This window comes from Macaca thibetana, chromosome 14 (assembly GCF_024542745.1).
Source record: "Macaca thibetana thibetana isolate TM-01 chromosome 14, ASM2454274v1, whole genome shotgun sequence".
Lineage (NCBI taxonomy): Eukaryota > Metazoa > Chordata > Mammalia > Primates > Cercopithecidae > Macaca > Macaca thibetana.
The window spans coordinates 23,354,298-23,370,289 of record NC_065591.1 but is presented as its reverse complement, the minus strand read 5'-3'; positions in this window follow the sequence as shown (position 1 = coordinate 23,370,289).

Sequence of the window (15,992 nt, the reverse complement as noted above, 5' to 3'; positions counted from 1 at the left end):
GTTTGAGGGGGCCATTAATCTGCTTACCACACTATGTCTCAAATTATTTAATGCTCACTTGTTAAGATTAGGAAGCTAGGTTTACAGTTATCACCAAGACCAACCCACAATACTTGGTATATATTTAGGAAAATTAAATAATTTATCTTTCAAACCAGAATAGTTTTTTTTTTTTTTTTTTTTTTTTTTTTTTTTTATTTAAGAGATGAAGTCTCACTCTGTCACCCAGGCTGAAGTGCAATGGTGTGATCTCGGCTCACTGCAACCTCCACCTCCCGGGTTCAAGCAATTCTCCTGCCTCAGCTTCCAGAGTATCTGGGACTACAGGCACCCCACCGCACCCGGCTAGTTCTTGTATCTTAGTAGAAACAAGGTTTCACCATGCTGGCAAGGCTGGTCTCAAATTCCTGACCTCAGGTGATCCACCCTCCTCGGCCTCCCAAAGTGCTGGGATTACAGGCGTGAGCCCCCACACCTGGCCCAGAATACTCTTTGGAGTGAAATGGGTACTCTTAGTAATTCCTACAAGAAGGTAGGCATAAATTGTTCTAGTCCAGGAAAAGTAGGACACCTGGTGACACTGCATACAATATTCCACAAATATATGTTGAACTTAATATAGTTTATAGATCTTTTATCAAACATTCAGTTACATGCTAGGTGGCTTGAGAATCCAGGAGATACACTCTGTTGGGTAGAAATGATTCCTGCATGTAAAACTGTGAGATAAATTTTGTGATATACTTTATAAAGCATAGTTTGGAGAAGACAGAGTATCAGTGAAGGCTGATGTTTACTAGAAAGTCACATGGAAGAGTTGGGAAACTGACAATAACATAATAGTACAGCAAAATTTAAATAAGAATGCTCATAATTTCCCACAAATTAAATCACATTCTATTTTCTTCTAGCCATATTCAAATACATGGATATTACAAGGCTGATAGTATTTTGCGTCTTGCTTTCTTTACTGAAAATATAAGTGTCTTCACGTTCTGTCATGATTTTCATAATTATTTCAACTACCATTACATAGTCTCTAGTTGAACAATATCGATGTGGCTTCCAAAATTCACCAAGCATAAATGATACTGTAAAATATCTGAACTATGGTTCTTTATTTTTTAATGCTGGCTATATTATTAATCCAGTTTCAGAAGTGAGTAGATGGATGTCCTTTAGGTAAATTGAAGTATGGTTGCCTGGGGAAGTCAAAGGAACAAAATGAGACCATATGCAGGTCTGTAGTGGCTGAAGGATGGCTCCCCAAGGATGTCAATGTCCTAATTCCCAAACTCTGTGAATGTGACCGTATATGGCCAAAAAGACTTTGCAGAAGTAATTAAATTAAGGATCTTGAGATAGGGAGATTATCCTAAATTATCTGGGTGGGCGCAGTGTAGTCACAAGGCTCTTTAGAAACTGGAGGCAGGGGAGTCAGGCCAAGGAAATGATGTGATTTCAGGGGCAGAGTCTGTGAACAGAATGTGACAACACTGTGCAGCTGCCTTTGAAGATGGACAAAGGGAGCACTAGTCAAGGAATGCACATGACACCTAGAAACTGGCAAAGGCAAGGAAATGAATTCTCCTCTAGAGTCTTCAGGAGGAACAAGCCTGTTAGTATCTTTTTGGCCCAGCGAGACTGATTTTAGACTTCTCACACCTAGAACTATGAAACAATAAATTTTTGTTGCTTTAAGTCACTAAGTGTGTGGTAACGTGTCACAGTGGCAACTAGAAACTAACAAAAAACCATACATCAGGCCGTAGAGTTAGGAATGAGAATGACATCATTTGTATATTGAAGAACAGTCTCTCTGAGCAGGATATTCACATTGAAGAAGTGGGTACACAGAAGGTAAAGGTGAGGGGGAAACAGTGGGTGGATATTTGGCAACAGACTGATGGTCTCAAGTCCAAACGCTGCTATAAACTCAAGTAACTTAATAGGTTGTTTTGCAAAAGAGGAAAAATGCAATTAACCTTCTGGACATTTTTGAAAATTAGAATATTACAATAGCTAAAAGCATGGATCTTGTAGCTTTAGCAAGCTTAGCTCAAGTCCTTTGGTTCAACCGTCAATTACTAATTATGTGGATTTGACTGTTACTTATCTTTCAAAGTTATTTCCACATTTCTAAAATAGTGTTACTAATTGAGCCTCCTTCATGTGGTTGTTAGGAAGATTGTATGTAGATAATGCAGCATCATGTATGCAATGCAATATATAAATGTGTATATTGAATCGATGGTCAATACATGCCAAGTCTGAACATCTGGGAGTGTGCACACATGTTCATTCATTTATTCAGCAATTATTTATTAAATTTCCACCCTGTGTTAGGCACTTTAAAAGGTCTCAGGCTGCAATGAAACATAACAGACAGGTTCCCTGCCCTTGTGGAACATATGTAATAGTTTCCTTTCTTTCTTTTTAGAAAATGAGTGAGATTTTCAGCATTTTCCAATGATCTCACCTTACTGAAGTCACTACTTCAGTCTGAAGTGAGAAGCTCTTCTAAGATAAATTCTGTTTGTGGTTTTGGGGAGCTGTCATGGTAACAAGCCACCCTTTTAGGCTGCATGGTGTCACTGCTCCCTGATAATATAACTACCACCTCCGGTCGGCACTAGGTTAATGACACATTAGAGAAAATGACTTTCAAGACTTTCTCGTTTATGATGTAAGCCAGAAAAAATATTTCCTTTGCTGAAGTTCCTGAAACTTCCTTAAAAAACTTAACAATTAACCTTTCTTACAAAAAATAATGTGGCAGTTAGAAAAGCACAGAGATATTTATTTTCACCCCCCTTAGGACTGAGAACGGCAGTGATCGGGCTGGGCTGAAGAGATCATTCTGTGATAATGAAAGAAGGCTCAACTAGTAGGGGGTATAATAAATGTAAATCCGAAGTAAATGAATCATTATAAAATATACACTCCATCTCCACAATGAGTCTATTTCATTAAAATAATCTGTGGAATAATGTCGTCCTCTCTTGGTTTTCCCCTACTGTGAATCTATCCATGATTTCACCATTACAAATCTTGTGCCCTGAGGACATATTTGTAATAAGAATGAAGGGTTTGGTTATTTGCTTTTAATAACTATGCCTCTCAAATCCTCCTTAATGCAGCAGAGATTCTGTTTGGAAGAACATGCCAGAATTATTGAAGGATCAATCAATATTGGCAATTAATCATAATCACAGCTGGTAATCATAGCTGCAATTACCAATTGATTAATTAGGACAACTCTTGAAAAGCCAGTAGAAATTTAGTATCATATTAGATTCAGCCCAATAACCATAAACTTCTACAATTACTTTTCAGCTTACCATTATTTATGTCATATTTCTTTCTATTATTAGCTGCTATATTTATTTATTCATCATTTTATTTGAGCAGGCCAAACTCTTTTACTGTCTTTTTATGGTGGAAATCTATTAAAATATGTTTAAGTCATAGCATTAAATAAATCTAGTGATGGTGCCAAGCAAATATTTGCAAATTTAGGACATCTATTTGCATTTCTTTCCAGGCCAAAAATTATTTTTTTGCCAAAAAATAGAATTCAAATATATTCTCCGTATTGTAAATTTGATAACATCAGTACATTAAATTTATGTGGGCAAAGAGTTATGTGGTTTGTTAACCCATCCTGCAAAAGCAGGCTTGGTAGAAGAAATTTTATACAGCTTTTTTTTTTTTTTTTTAAATGATATGCCTATGACCCAGATGAGCCAGAACCCCCTAATGTGATCATCAGTTATGACATGCATCAGAATATACCTTAAGGAAATTAGGAAAGGTTTAATGTAAATAGAGCAGGGGATCTGCTTAAGAAATTTGGCATATGTTCACTTACTTGTTTTAGAATGGTGAATTATATACAGCCGGCGTAAATCACCACCACTTAACTCATACTTTGATTCAACAAACAACTTTTAAATATTCACTAAGTGTAAAGCAACATGCTAGGCACTGAAGGAGATATAGAGAGAAATGAAGCTTGTTTTCTTATCTTGAGTCCATGGTCCAATAAAGGAGATGAGATATGGACCCCTGGATAAGAACAAGAGTCACTCATGCAGATGAATAGAAAGAATAGAATTTTAAAAAGGAAAATATGGAAAAAAAAGACATTTACCAAGATTTCCTATTTTTATAGGCCTTCTTTTTCTTTATATCTATTTTCAGATTCAAAGATACGGTTTTACTCATCTGCATTTCAAAATTATCTTTATTCAAAGATTTACACTCTTTTCCAAGTCTCTGTGTTCAAATCCTTCTGATTTGTCAGAATTAATTTGTTATTAACTTGATCTTGTACTTCATTCACAATTTCTTAATTCCTAATTGCAAAAACTGGTAGAATAAAATAATCCTACTTTCATCAGAGGCATAAAACCCAGGAACATCTAACCATATATGCTCAACAGATTAAGTTGATAATCATTAAACTGAAGTAAATAATAAACAAGTTTTTAGTTGCATATGTTCTATTTTGTTGTTGAGTTTCCAATAGTTAATGAAGAGACATATTTTGTGTGGCTCACACTGTCTGGACTTGTACCATATGTTCGTCCACGTGATGAAGCCATGCTCTACGTAAGTAACTAATTCTCCCTCAACCCCACTCCATTTGCAGCTAGCTACACACTGCTGTGCTGTGCAGAAAATGTTCACTCATCTTCAAAGAGGTTAATTCAAACTATGAAACAGGAGCTGTTGCTGACTAATAGACATTTATGAAAGCTGCATTACAGTGGAAATTTTGATAGTGTGTTGTATTACATCCATATTAATAGCAAATTACCTTACCATGGATAATAGCATTTCACAATGAACACCCAAGGAATTAGGTACTATTAGCTTTGTCCTCAAAAGCACTGTCTGCTTCTAAAGAAGTGAATTCTGAAAAATGGACACCATGGGCCTTATATATCCTTAGACATTCCACTGCTCCCAACCCACTCTGAGTTCTATCATTACAGCCTCCAGTCTGCTAAGCCATGCAAATCCCCATGCTCCTGGGAGAAGAGTCATAGGAGTCATACATTGTGTAAGTGCTGCTGATTCAACTCCCATTTCCCTCAATACAACTCAAGGAAATGTGCATTCAGTGAAACAATCTTTCAAAAAGAAAAGGAGAAGTAGCTGTTTTTAAACATCATCTTTTTAACAGATGAGATGTCACAGTCTCCTGGCAAGTGAATACTTCAGTGGCATAGTACTTTGATTTGTAACAGTTATAAAACAGCTATTCCTAGAGCAGATTTAATTATGAGAGTAAGCAGTTTGGAGGGACTAATTCATATTGCAATGCTTTGGTTGGCACAAAAAATAAGACTGTCATAACTAGCCCTACCTGCTCCCTCCAAATACGTTGTTGCATATTCCACAGCAAGAGTTTCATTAAGATATTAACTTCAGATAAAGCCAAAAAAAAATAAAATAAAATGATCTGGGTAGACCTTGGCTGATCTGATCAGGTCTGAATTGTGAGTATGATGCACACATCAAAGATAGCTAAAGATGGTAGCTGAACATGTTGAGAAGGTTTGAGTGGCCATGTCAATATTTTATATATTCCAAGGGTCATGGGTAAACACTGAGACTATTATCTACACATTAAAGCTTTTGATTTTAAAAAATTCATGTTGCAATAAACCAGAACAATTCATAACATCCTTTTAATAGCACGTTTATCAATGACATTAAAGGTGATAATGATGGTAATAGCACAGCAAGGATGTTGGAGAAAAAATTTACCCCAAGGAGCTGGGAATACAAATTTTATCATTTGAGCCATCATACAATACTTGTGTGGGCATCTTCCTTTCCTAGTAGAGAACACATAGTTCTTAAAGAGCAAAGGCAGAAAAATCCTTGTTATCTCTTTATCCCAATATTTTTTTCCCTGTTTTGCTGAAGGATGGAGTGGATTATAATTCCTCTTTTACAGGTAGTCCCTTTGATGTACAAACAGGAGCTCTGCTCGCCTCTTATGAGGCCCTTAGACTTTAGAGAAAAAAATTTACCCTTATTAAAATTCAAACTTCACTTTCTGACCATATTGATCTCTCTCTCCTTCTGTCCTCCTAGCTACTGTCTTTCCTTGGCCTAATCCAACTGTAAGTCTTGCTTGACAGGGCTGATACAGACACCTGGAAAGGGCATCCAGGATTCATTACATATTATTTATTTATTTGGAGGCAGGGTCTCACCTAGTTGACCAGGCTAGAGTTCAGTGGCAACATCATACCTCACTATGGCCTCAAACTCCTGGGCTCAAGTGATTCTCCTACCTCCCAAGTAGCTGGGACTACAGTTGTGTACCACAGTGCCCAGCTTCCAGATTCATTGTTTCTATACCTTCACAATAACTATTTCACTCACAACACTTCCCACTTCTCCAGTTTCTTCATTTAGCTTCATTCATTCACAAATACGCTGCTATTTAGTTGGCCTGGTACCATTCCTAGTTTCCAAATGGGTCCCCAGAGAGTAAAGGAGCAAAGCTGTGTAATTGGCAGATGGATTCCATCAGATACTGAACTGAGAGCCTATTTTTTAATAAAAGTTGGATCCAGAGTCTTAAATTTGACATTCTTTAGGAACCCAATGGATCAACACGGTACATTGGTCTTTCTTAAAAACCAGATCTTCCTCCTTCATTTCTCCCATTCTAGCTTTTCTTTCTGTGATATTTTGTCTCTGTTCACTTCTTCCTTTCCTCTTACAATTCATCAAATGTTGAAATTTCATAGCAGATTGGGGTTTGCTTTAAAATCAAGCCTGTTTTTGGCTTTCCCTTGCTTTCTTATCCCAAAAAGGGAAGTTATATCTAGATAAATGCAGTGAATCAGTGCTGATGAAGAAAACAATCTAGCAAAGCATATATATATAATCCACTTGGATGATGGATTGAGTTTATGTCTCCAGCTAGGTCCACATATCTATATGTCATTAAAAGAAAAAACTCTTTAGTAATTCTTTAAATGTTTTGCATGCCTAAAATAGACTGTTAGGATAAGCTAAACTACTGGAACAAATGATACAAAATGTAAGAAGCCAAGAACGATGAGATTACTTGTCCTTTGCATAAAAATCTAGCAAATTCTCAAGTCAGTGTGGTTCAAGGCAGGTGGTCAGCGATCTGGAAGAGATTGCTTCATGCTGTTAGGAACAGATTTTGGTGGTTCTGCTCTCATCAACCTTGGATGTCTAAAGTCGCTATGACTGCAATCATTACCTCTGTAGCTCATGAGAAAGAGGGAAGGCCATGTAGAAAGATTGTTATGAAAAAGGCTGAAAGTGATATACATACTTCAGGTCAAATACTATTGGTAAGAATTCAGTCACATAGTCACCCTTCACACAAAGGGTGCTTGGAAATGTGCAACAGGTGGTATACGGCTTCCCAGCTCTCTAGGGAAAAAGAGTCTTTGTGTTTTATACACAAAACTGTTGATTGATTTAATGTTTTAAATTTATTCATTACAGTAATATCTTGAGACAAATAAGTGTGGAAAAAGTTACAGAAGTTCTTCCTGTTTCTGTTGTTTCTATTTTGCTTTCCGTCTCTCTTTTCCTTCTCTCCCCTGCTTCCTTCCTCCTTCTTTGTGTTTAATATACACATACACATACACGCACATGTACACACACACACACACACACTTCTATTCACTCAAGGATAAATTTCTAAGATTGTGAGATCAGATTATACTTTGCTTTAATCAATGGTGTGCTGCTTAATGTTTAATATCTAGATCACACACACACACACACACACACACACACACACACAAAAACACCCCAAGGTTCACCTTGACTTGTAAGATTTGCTAGTTTCTGTGGTGTACTATTCCCATAATGTCCTATTTTAGGCTACCAACATGACACAAGTACATGTGGAATTGGAAAGCATGCATGGTAGCACACCATTGTATATGTGATCTATAATATGGATTCAGTAGATATAAACTTTAAAAGCAGTAAAATAATTGGAACCTGAGAAGCTTTGAGTATTTATTACTCTTATTTTTAATAAAAGCTTATATAATTTAAATTTTAATAGTGGCTGTGTTTAACAACCAGTTCACACAATCTTGAAAATTAAGAATCAGCTCTCAGGCACAATTAAGTCCAGCACAACACTGCCTTTGCTATATACTCTTGGTGTTCAATCATGTTTTCTCATTCCCACATCTCTTCCTAACTTATGTATTTCCCCAGTGTAGCATTCCCTAATCTCTCTGGCCAAGTTGAACAACTCTGATCCCTCAGGCTTTTTTTTCTCTAGATTCTGTATTCTCACTATTTTTATTGTTAATTAAATTACTCCGTGAAAACTATACTAACAAGTTAATTCTCGTATTTGTTGGTATACAGAGGATGGGTAGCAGTAGTGATCTTTCCATCACTGTTAAGAAAGCCACAGTCCAGATTACACATCCTAGAGCTATGATGGAGGTAGGAGCTGGAAAATGTTTACAGCTCAGAGTAGGCTCTTGCCAACAACAACAAAAAAAAGAAAAAAAGAAATATAAATCTGCAAACAGAATCTTAATTGAAATATTTCATGGCATTGCTATACCAGCAGATCATTCTTTTCAGATCAACACACACACACATACATACACACCTACCCCTGGTGGAACATAATTACCAAACTGCTTGACCATAGTGAACACACTCCCTAGAAATAAACAAGATTTCCAATGTGGATTTTGCTACTTCAAAACAAAGACCTCCTCATTCTGATATTTGGAAATTTTGCATCATGATAACTATCCTTTCACCGACTTACCCTAAAGCAAGGACTAGCAATTAACGTTTTCTATTCCTAGGAAGGTGGTGTATCAGGAAATAGACCAACCTATATATATTATTATGGTAGATGATATAATTGTTCTTGACTATTCATATTTCTTAGGAGAAACATAAATCCCCTATTGTCATGAGATTTATTGGACCTCCACTGGGAGGAATATACATACATCCCATCCCATTGATATTGGACTTGATCTGTGTGACTAACTTAGACAAATGGGATGCGATTGGATGTGACTTAAGTATGACTAAGTGTAAGCTTTAGGAGCCAGTGAAGATTTAAGAGCCAGTCATCTTGCTGTGCCACAAAAAAAGTCATTTCCCAAATACAGGCTGCTTCTTCAGCCTGACTCTTGGAATAAAGACAAGAAACAGAGAAGAGCTGTAGCTGGTCTGCAGCCACCAACATGTGACAAGCGTGAGAAATAAATTGTGTTTTGGTATGCCTATAAGATTTTTAAATTGATACTGCTGCATAAGTTAGCAAAACTTAGAATAAATCACACTTAAAATATTTATAGTTTTTAGATACTTTGTCTAAAATTCCTTTTGTACCCATTTCATTTGAAGTATCACCAGATTCTTGAATCACTACTTTTCCTCCTGTTTCTCTATGAGTTTTACTCTACTTCTTGCAATATTGGTCCTCTTCCTCCCCCATGGCTTTATCTTTAGAACCAAGAAAAATTTAGCCTCTGAGCCTTTTATCAATCTTATCTATATCTATTAATCATATCCTTTGTCTTATATTTCTCCTGTTAGAGGGCTGTAGGGTTCTATTGGAGCAAGACACAAAACTTTAGGGTGGGAGGATGGGAGAGGGGTGAAAGATGAGAAAGTACATAATTAGTACACTGTACATTATTCAGGTGATGGTTACAAGAAAAGCCCAGACTTCACCACTGTGCATTACATCCATGTCACAAACCTGTACTTGTAACCTTTATATTTATATAAACAAAAAAACTTTAACAATTATATATATACACATATATGTGTGTGTGTATATATGTGTGTGTGTAAATATATACATACATATATATGTGTGTTTGTGTGTGTGTGTGTGTGTGTGTGTATACTTTTTAGATGGAGTATGGCTCTGTTGCCCAGGCTGTAGTGCAGTGGTGAGATCTCAGCTCACTGAAAACTGTGCCTCCCAGGTTCAAGCGATTCTCCTGCCTCAGCCTCCTGAGTAGCTGGGATTACAGGTGCATACCACAATGCGTGACTAATTTTGGTATTTTTTAGTAGACACAGAGTTTCACCATATTGACCAGGCATGATGGCTCATGCCTGTAGTCCCAGCACTTTGGGAAGCCGAAGTGGGTGGATCACCTGGGATCAGGAGTTCAAGACCAGCGTGGCGAACAATTATAAATTCTTTGTGTTCAGATAAACAATAGTGCTGGATGTATTTTACATTATCTTACTATATTTATATTCTAAAAAAAATAGTTCTTTCCAAAATTTACTCTCAACAAGTAACTCTGGGACAAACTTCAAACTATTTACTCGATGTTTTCCCACACATTTGCTTTTCCACCTCTATAATTCAGTTCATTACTTTTTTAGCTAAACTTCAAATTTTCTATTCATCTCAGAAACAAATTAATTCCTCTAAAATTAAATTTCATCCTAGTATTTTATTTTATCTTACCAAATCCTTTATTTTGTCTTACATAAAATAAAATAAACCTTAGACTTGAGGTTTCAAGAGGTGCATTAATACATCAGTTTATAAAAACTCTTGTTATTGTTCTTTGGGGGATTCCCTTCCTTGTATTGTTCTATTTCATCTTGTTTCTTTATATGCTATTCCTTACCCTCTCCACAAGTATTTAGCATAATGTGTTTAATATGTGTCTTTTAAAAGTTAAAATCACTATTTTTTATTTACGTATGTTTTTGATTTACAGATAAGGTGTTAGGTATCTTACATTTTAAAGATATATTCATGTTGGCTGATACATCTGATTTGCTGTTCATAACTATTATATGTATCCATCTCATTTTACTAATCTATTTTCTTTATGAATATACATAGGGTGCCTACAGTGTCCTACTATCAAAAATAACAGCAAGAATAACTAACTATTTCATTCCTTTTGAAATCTGTGTGAAAGGAGTAGATATATATTCAGCAATGAAAATTTCTGTCATTTGGTGTACTAAGTTCTGCTCAGTTAATCTAAGTAATTTTTGTCTGAATTTATACTCTTCAATCTACCTATAACCTTGCTAGTACTTAAAATTATATGACTTTCTATTTTGAATTGTTATGTGAATAAAAAATGATGTAAAGTGTTGTTTTATTATATTTTTCTCAACTAATTAGGTCAGACATTGTTGATTACTATTTTAAATTCCTTTTATGATTTCTTGCTTAATCTAAAAGTTATTTAGCCTTAGGTTTTTATCATTTCCAGATACACAGTTGTTGTTTTTAATTATTGCTCTCCCCCCAGTTTACATTTTGTTTAATACTTCTACTCTTCTCCATATATTTTAATGCTTTCGTACATTTTCTATCTCTTTACCTCTGTCTTATCCCTTTTATTATTATTTGCTTAAAAGTAGTGTTATGGGCTAAATGTTTTTCTCTCAAAATTCGTATGTTGAAGGCTTGGCTTTCAGAGTGTGTGTATTTGGAGACAGAGCATCTACATTAAGTAATTAAGATTAAATAAGGTGATAAGGGTGGGACCCTGATCCATAGGATTAGTGTCCTTATGAGAAAAGATCAGAGGGCTTGAACTCTTTCTTTCTTTCTGCATGTATAAAGACACCATGTGAGCATAGGAAGCATAAGGCAAGACGACGGTGTCTATAACCCAAATCGAGAGGCCGCATCAGACACTGACTCTGCTGGCATCTTGATCTTGGACTTCTGTCCTCCAGAACTGTGAAAAAAATACATTTATCTTTTTAAATTAAGCCACCTAATCTGTGATTTATTTTTATGTCAGCACAAATAGATTAATACAAGTAAATTATTGTTTTTAATCAAGATCTTATTTCAACTGGAAATACTTATGTGAACAAATCATATAAAATGAAGACTATTTTATAATCTAAGGTACATTAGTTAGGGTGCAAACTTGGCAGCAAGAGCCAGGTGTACATGGTAGATATAAATGATTAACACAATTAATGTATATCCTTATTTGTTTCAGCAAAAGTTGCTATCCGCCAAAATGCTTACTCCCTGACTCTATCTATCCAAATGTCCTCTATAACAAAATATTTTATTTGTAATACCCTTTTTCAAAAAGATTTTTCTAAGTACTCCACAACTTGGTATGTATAATAATTCTCTAGTTGGTTTATGTGTTGTCTTAATTGCAATATTAATAAATTCTTAGATTCATGTCAAATATGTATTTACTTTTCTCAGTAACTGGATCAATTCTTGATATAAAATAGGCATTTGATGTATAATAATATATAATTGACTACCATTAGTCTATACCATAGGCATATCAATATATAAATATCAACTTACCAGCACATAATAATTTAATTGGAAATTATATACTTTTATTCTGAGGTGCCTAACAGCAATATTCAGGTTTTTATGTGATTATTTTTACAATAAATATTCTTGACTTAATTAGACTTAATGATCTGAGTATAGGGCTTTTATTGTAATGATTTCAAAGCAAAATTTTTTGTTCTTGACTTAAAATGGAGATTAGACAGTGTGTTCATTATTACGGGTATGTGTTACTACTTTTAAACAAAATCTAAGCAGAAACACCAATCTTCTTGAGATTACATTTAAAAAGCCGAAGAAATGATTCCAGAAAATTCTTAGGGCCAAATAATTAGGAAGGATTACATTTTTTTTTTAACTTGAGATTGGCAAAAGAGTATCAAAGGATCCATTACACTGAACTTGCATGTGAAAGCATACATGTAAGTACCTACATGCGTTTTGCTGAAGAGGAGTTTCATGGTTCTGTAAGACTCTTCCAAATGGTTTCTCACTGGATTAAAAGTGAAGAATTCCTATTTCAGTGTTTTGACAGAATTACTTGGTATCACAGTTTGAGAAGCTAATAAAGAACACAATCTTGAAACTAAGCGTGAAAGAACATTTGATCAAAACGAGGCCCAAATATTAATAGTTTATAATTCAAACTGCACTCAAACTTGGTGTTGTTAGACTACCTCTGACGAAGTGAAAGCTTAAACAAATAATCTTCCTTCGACTTCACTATAATCCATTAATAAAACTCTAAAAGCTCCATAAAAGCTAGCACTGTTATATACATAGAGGAATCCAGCTGGCATCTAACGATGGTCAACAGCTGTCATAAAAGGCTATCACAAATAGATAAAGAAAGATACATTAGCAACCACAACCAAAGAAGAAGAAATCTATGCATATGGTAGAAATAAATACTGTCTTTCTATGCTATGATTGCTGATAGCTAACTTAATTATTCTAGAGAATTCAGAAAGCAAATTTTAACTATAGGTCTACTCATTTACAGGAATTGTTTACTCCATTTACAGGAATTAGAAAACCTGTTTAAACATTTCAGAAGTAAGCAAATATTTTTATTTTTGTTTGTTAAAATCCAAATCTCCAATAATTGAACCTCTGTCACTGAGATAGCCATAACTTGTTAGCCAATATTCCCACACACTGAAGACTCCATAAAATAAGGAGAGTGTCTACACAAATACAATGTTTCTCTCTAAAAATAAATTTTTCTAGATCCATTATTAATTCTGATTAGTTCTTTGCATATGCTTTGAACAAATTTCTGTGTGAGCAGAGTTCTAAATGCAAAGATGAAGCAGCTCCATATATTATAAAGTTCAGCCTATAATCAAATTTAGCTTTCAAACTCATAAAACTCAAGCTCCCCCTATATGTATTGCATCAAAGGAAACTGAGCACAGATAAGTGGCTACTCTTTCATTTTTCTGGCCTTCATTGATTAATCATGGTGACTCTCTGTGGTGATTCAGGGGTTGTGTGAAATGCAATTCCAAAGAAGAGACATAAAGATCTGTCAGCTGGAAATACAGTGCATACTCAAGGCAAAGAAAAAAAAAGGAAGAAAGAAAAAGAAAAAAAAAGGCAAAGGATGAAAGGTACCTCAACTTCAAATATCACTTGAGATTTGCTCCTCAGGGAGAAGCAAAATTTCTTGACATAAAATTTCAAGTGTAAAATGGATACTCTCCTGAGTTTTTAAACATCTCCAATCGAATACTAATTTTATAGTAGCTTCACTACAAACCCCTTCCTAAGGGATGTAGGCAGCTTGTCAGAAATCTGAGGAATTGTACTAGTGACTCGATGAAAAACACAGCAGTCTTGTATGTTTTCCTCGCTTTTCCATTTAGCATATCATGTATCCTGAGGTGTTTGTTTTGGATGTACCTAACACAGAAAGATACAACATCAAGTTACACATCCATATTTTGACAGCTAATCAACAGGTTTATTCAAGACAAAGAGAAAAAGCGCAGTGTTATGCATTGAACTGTGTTCCCCAATATTCATATGCTGAAGTTTTGACCCCTCATGCTGCAGAATCTAACCACGTTTAGAGGTAAGATCTTTGAAGAGGTGATTAAGAAGTTAAAAATGAGGCTGTTAGGGTGAGCTCTAATCCAATCTGACTAGTGTCCTATCTGACTAGTGTCCTTATAAGAGAAGGAAATCTGAACATTCAGAGAGACACCAGGAATAGGCACACACACACAGGAAAAACCAGGTGAACACATACTGAGAAGTCAGTTACCTGCAAACCACGAAGAGAAGCTTCGGGAGAAAGCAGACCTGCCAACACCTTGAGCTTGTAGCCTCCAGAGATGTGAGAAAATTAATCTCTGTTTGTTTAAGCCACCCAGTCCATGACATTTTGTTATGGCAGCCTGAGCAAACTAATATAGTCAGAAATAAAAATTAATAAAAAAACTGAGCTTTTGTATCCAACTTTCAAATTATTCTCTAAGGTACTATGCTGTGCCTAGGTGATATGTAATTACCCGTGAATGTGACACTACTGTGTTGTTCAGCAAAACTTAGTATATTGTTATAAATTTAGGGTGCTAATTAGTTTATCTGCTTATTCAATCACAGTAATTGTGCCTAAAGTCTGCACATTTTTTTTTCTAAGTCATATTACCTGCTCTGAAGGAGCTTACAGGGTAATTCTGTGAATAAAACGTAACTGTTTAATAATTTTATTTATTTAAGCTGACGGTATATGAGCAATATAATATGGGTAAGGTAAAAGGGCTATGTGACACCAAGGTAATATACACACACATCGTTGATTTAATAATCAATACTATGTATTAATTGGTTATACCATGACACTTGATGAGCTAAACTCTTTATATTCATACTCAATAATCACAAAAATTCTGGGAGCTAGGCATTAATATCCCCTCTTCTCCAATAGTTTAAACTGAAACTCAGAAGTTAAGGAAATTGCTGAAGTCCATATAACTAGTAAGTGGCAAACAGGATGTGAATTTAGGTTAATCTGTCAACAAAGCCCGTGTGTTTAAATGCCATGTCATGTAAAGATCTGGTCTCCTAATGTTTATGTCCTTATATATATATATATATATATGTGTGTGTAATTTTTTCAGACACTTTTCAGTACTATAATGTGAAAAATGAAAGACATGTATTAACTTTCTTAGTTTGCCACTGTATGTCATATATGTTAATTCCCACATAACTTATTACCATTAAATGATGCTAAGAGCTGAAAAAGATGTTCAAGGAATTTTTGTTCAAATCCCTTATTTTCAGTTGAAGAACCTGTTATTTAGGAAAGTTGTAGGAGTCACTGAGTTTTATGAAGTCAGAGAGTATAGGACAGTACACTCCAAGTGTAACCAATCCATGAAATGTTACTGGTTTATGATGATGTCAGTAGCTTGCCACAGCATAATTAAGAAATAATACTATTAATAGTTCACTGATTCCTTCATTGAGAAAGTTTTGCTCTGCAAATTGTCATTAGGACTATAACGATCCTCTTAGAGGCTTAGTTAATTTACATTTAAAGCAAGATTCTCATTCCATTGTGGAAAATTAAGTCTCAAATCAGAAGCCTTTACAGATCACACTTGGGGTATCAATGGAACACAAGACTGGGATCTTTAGTGCCTGG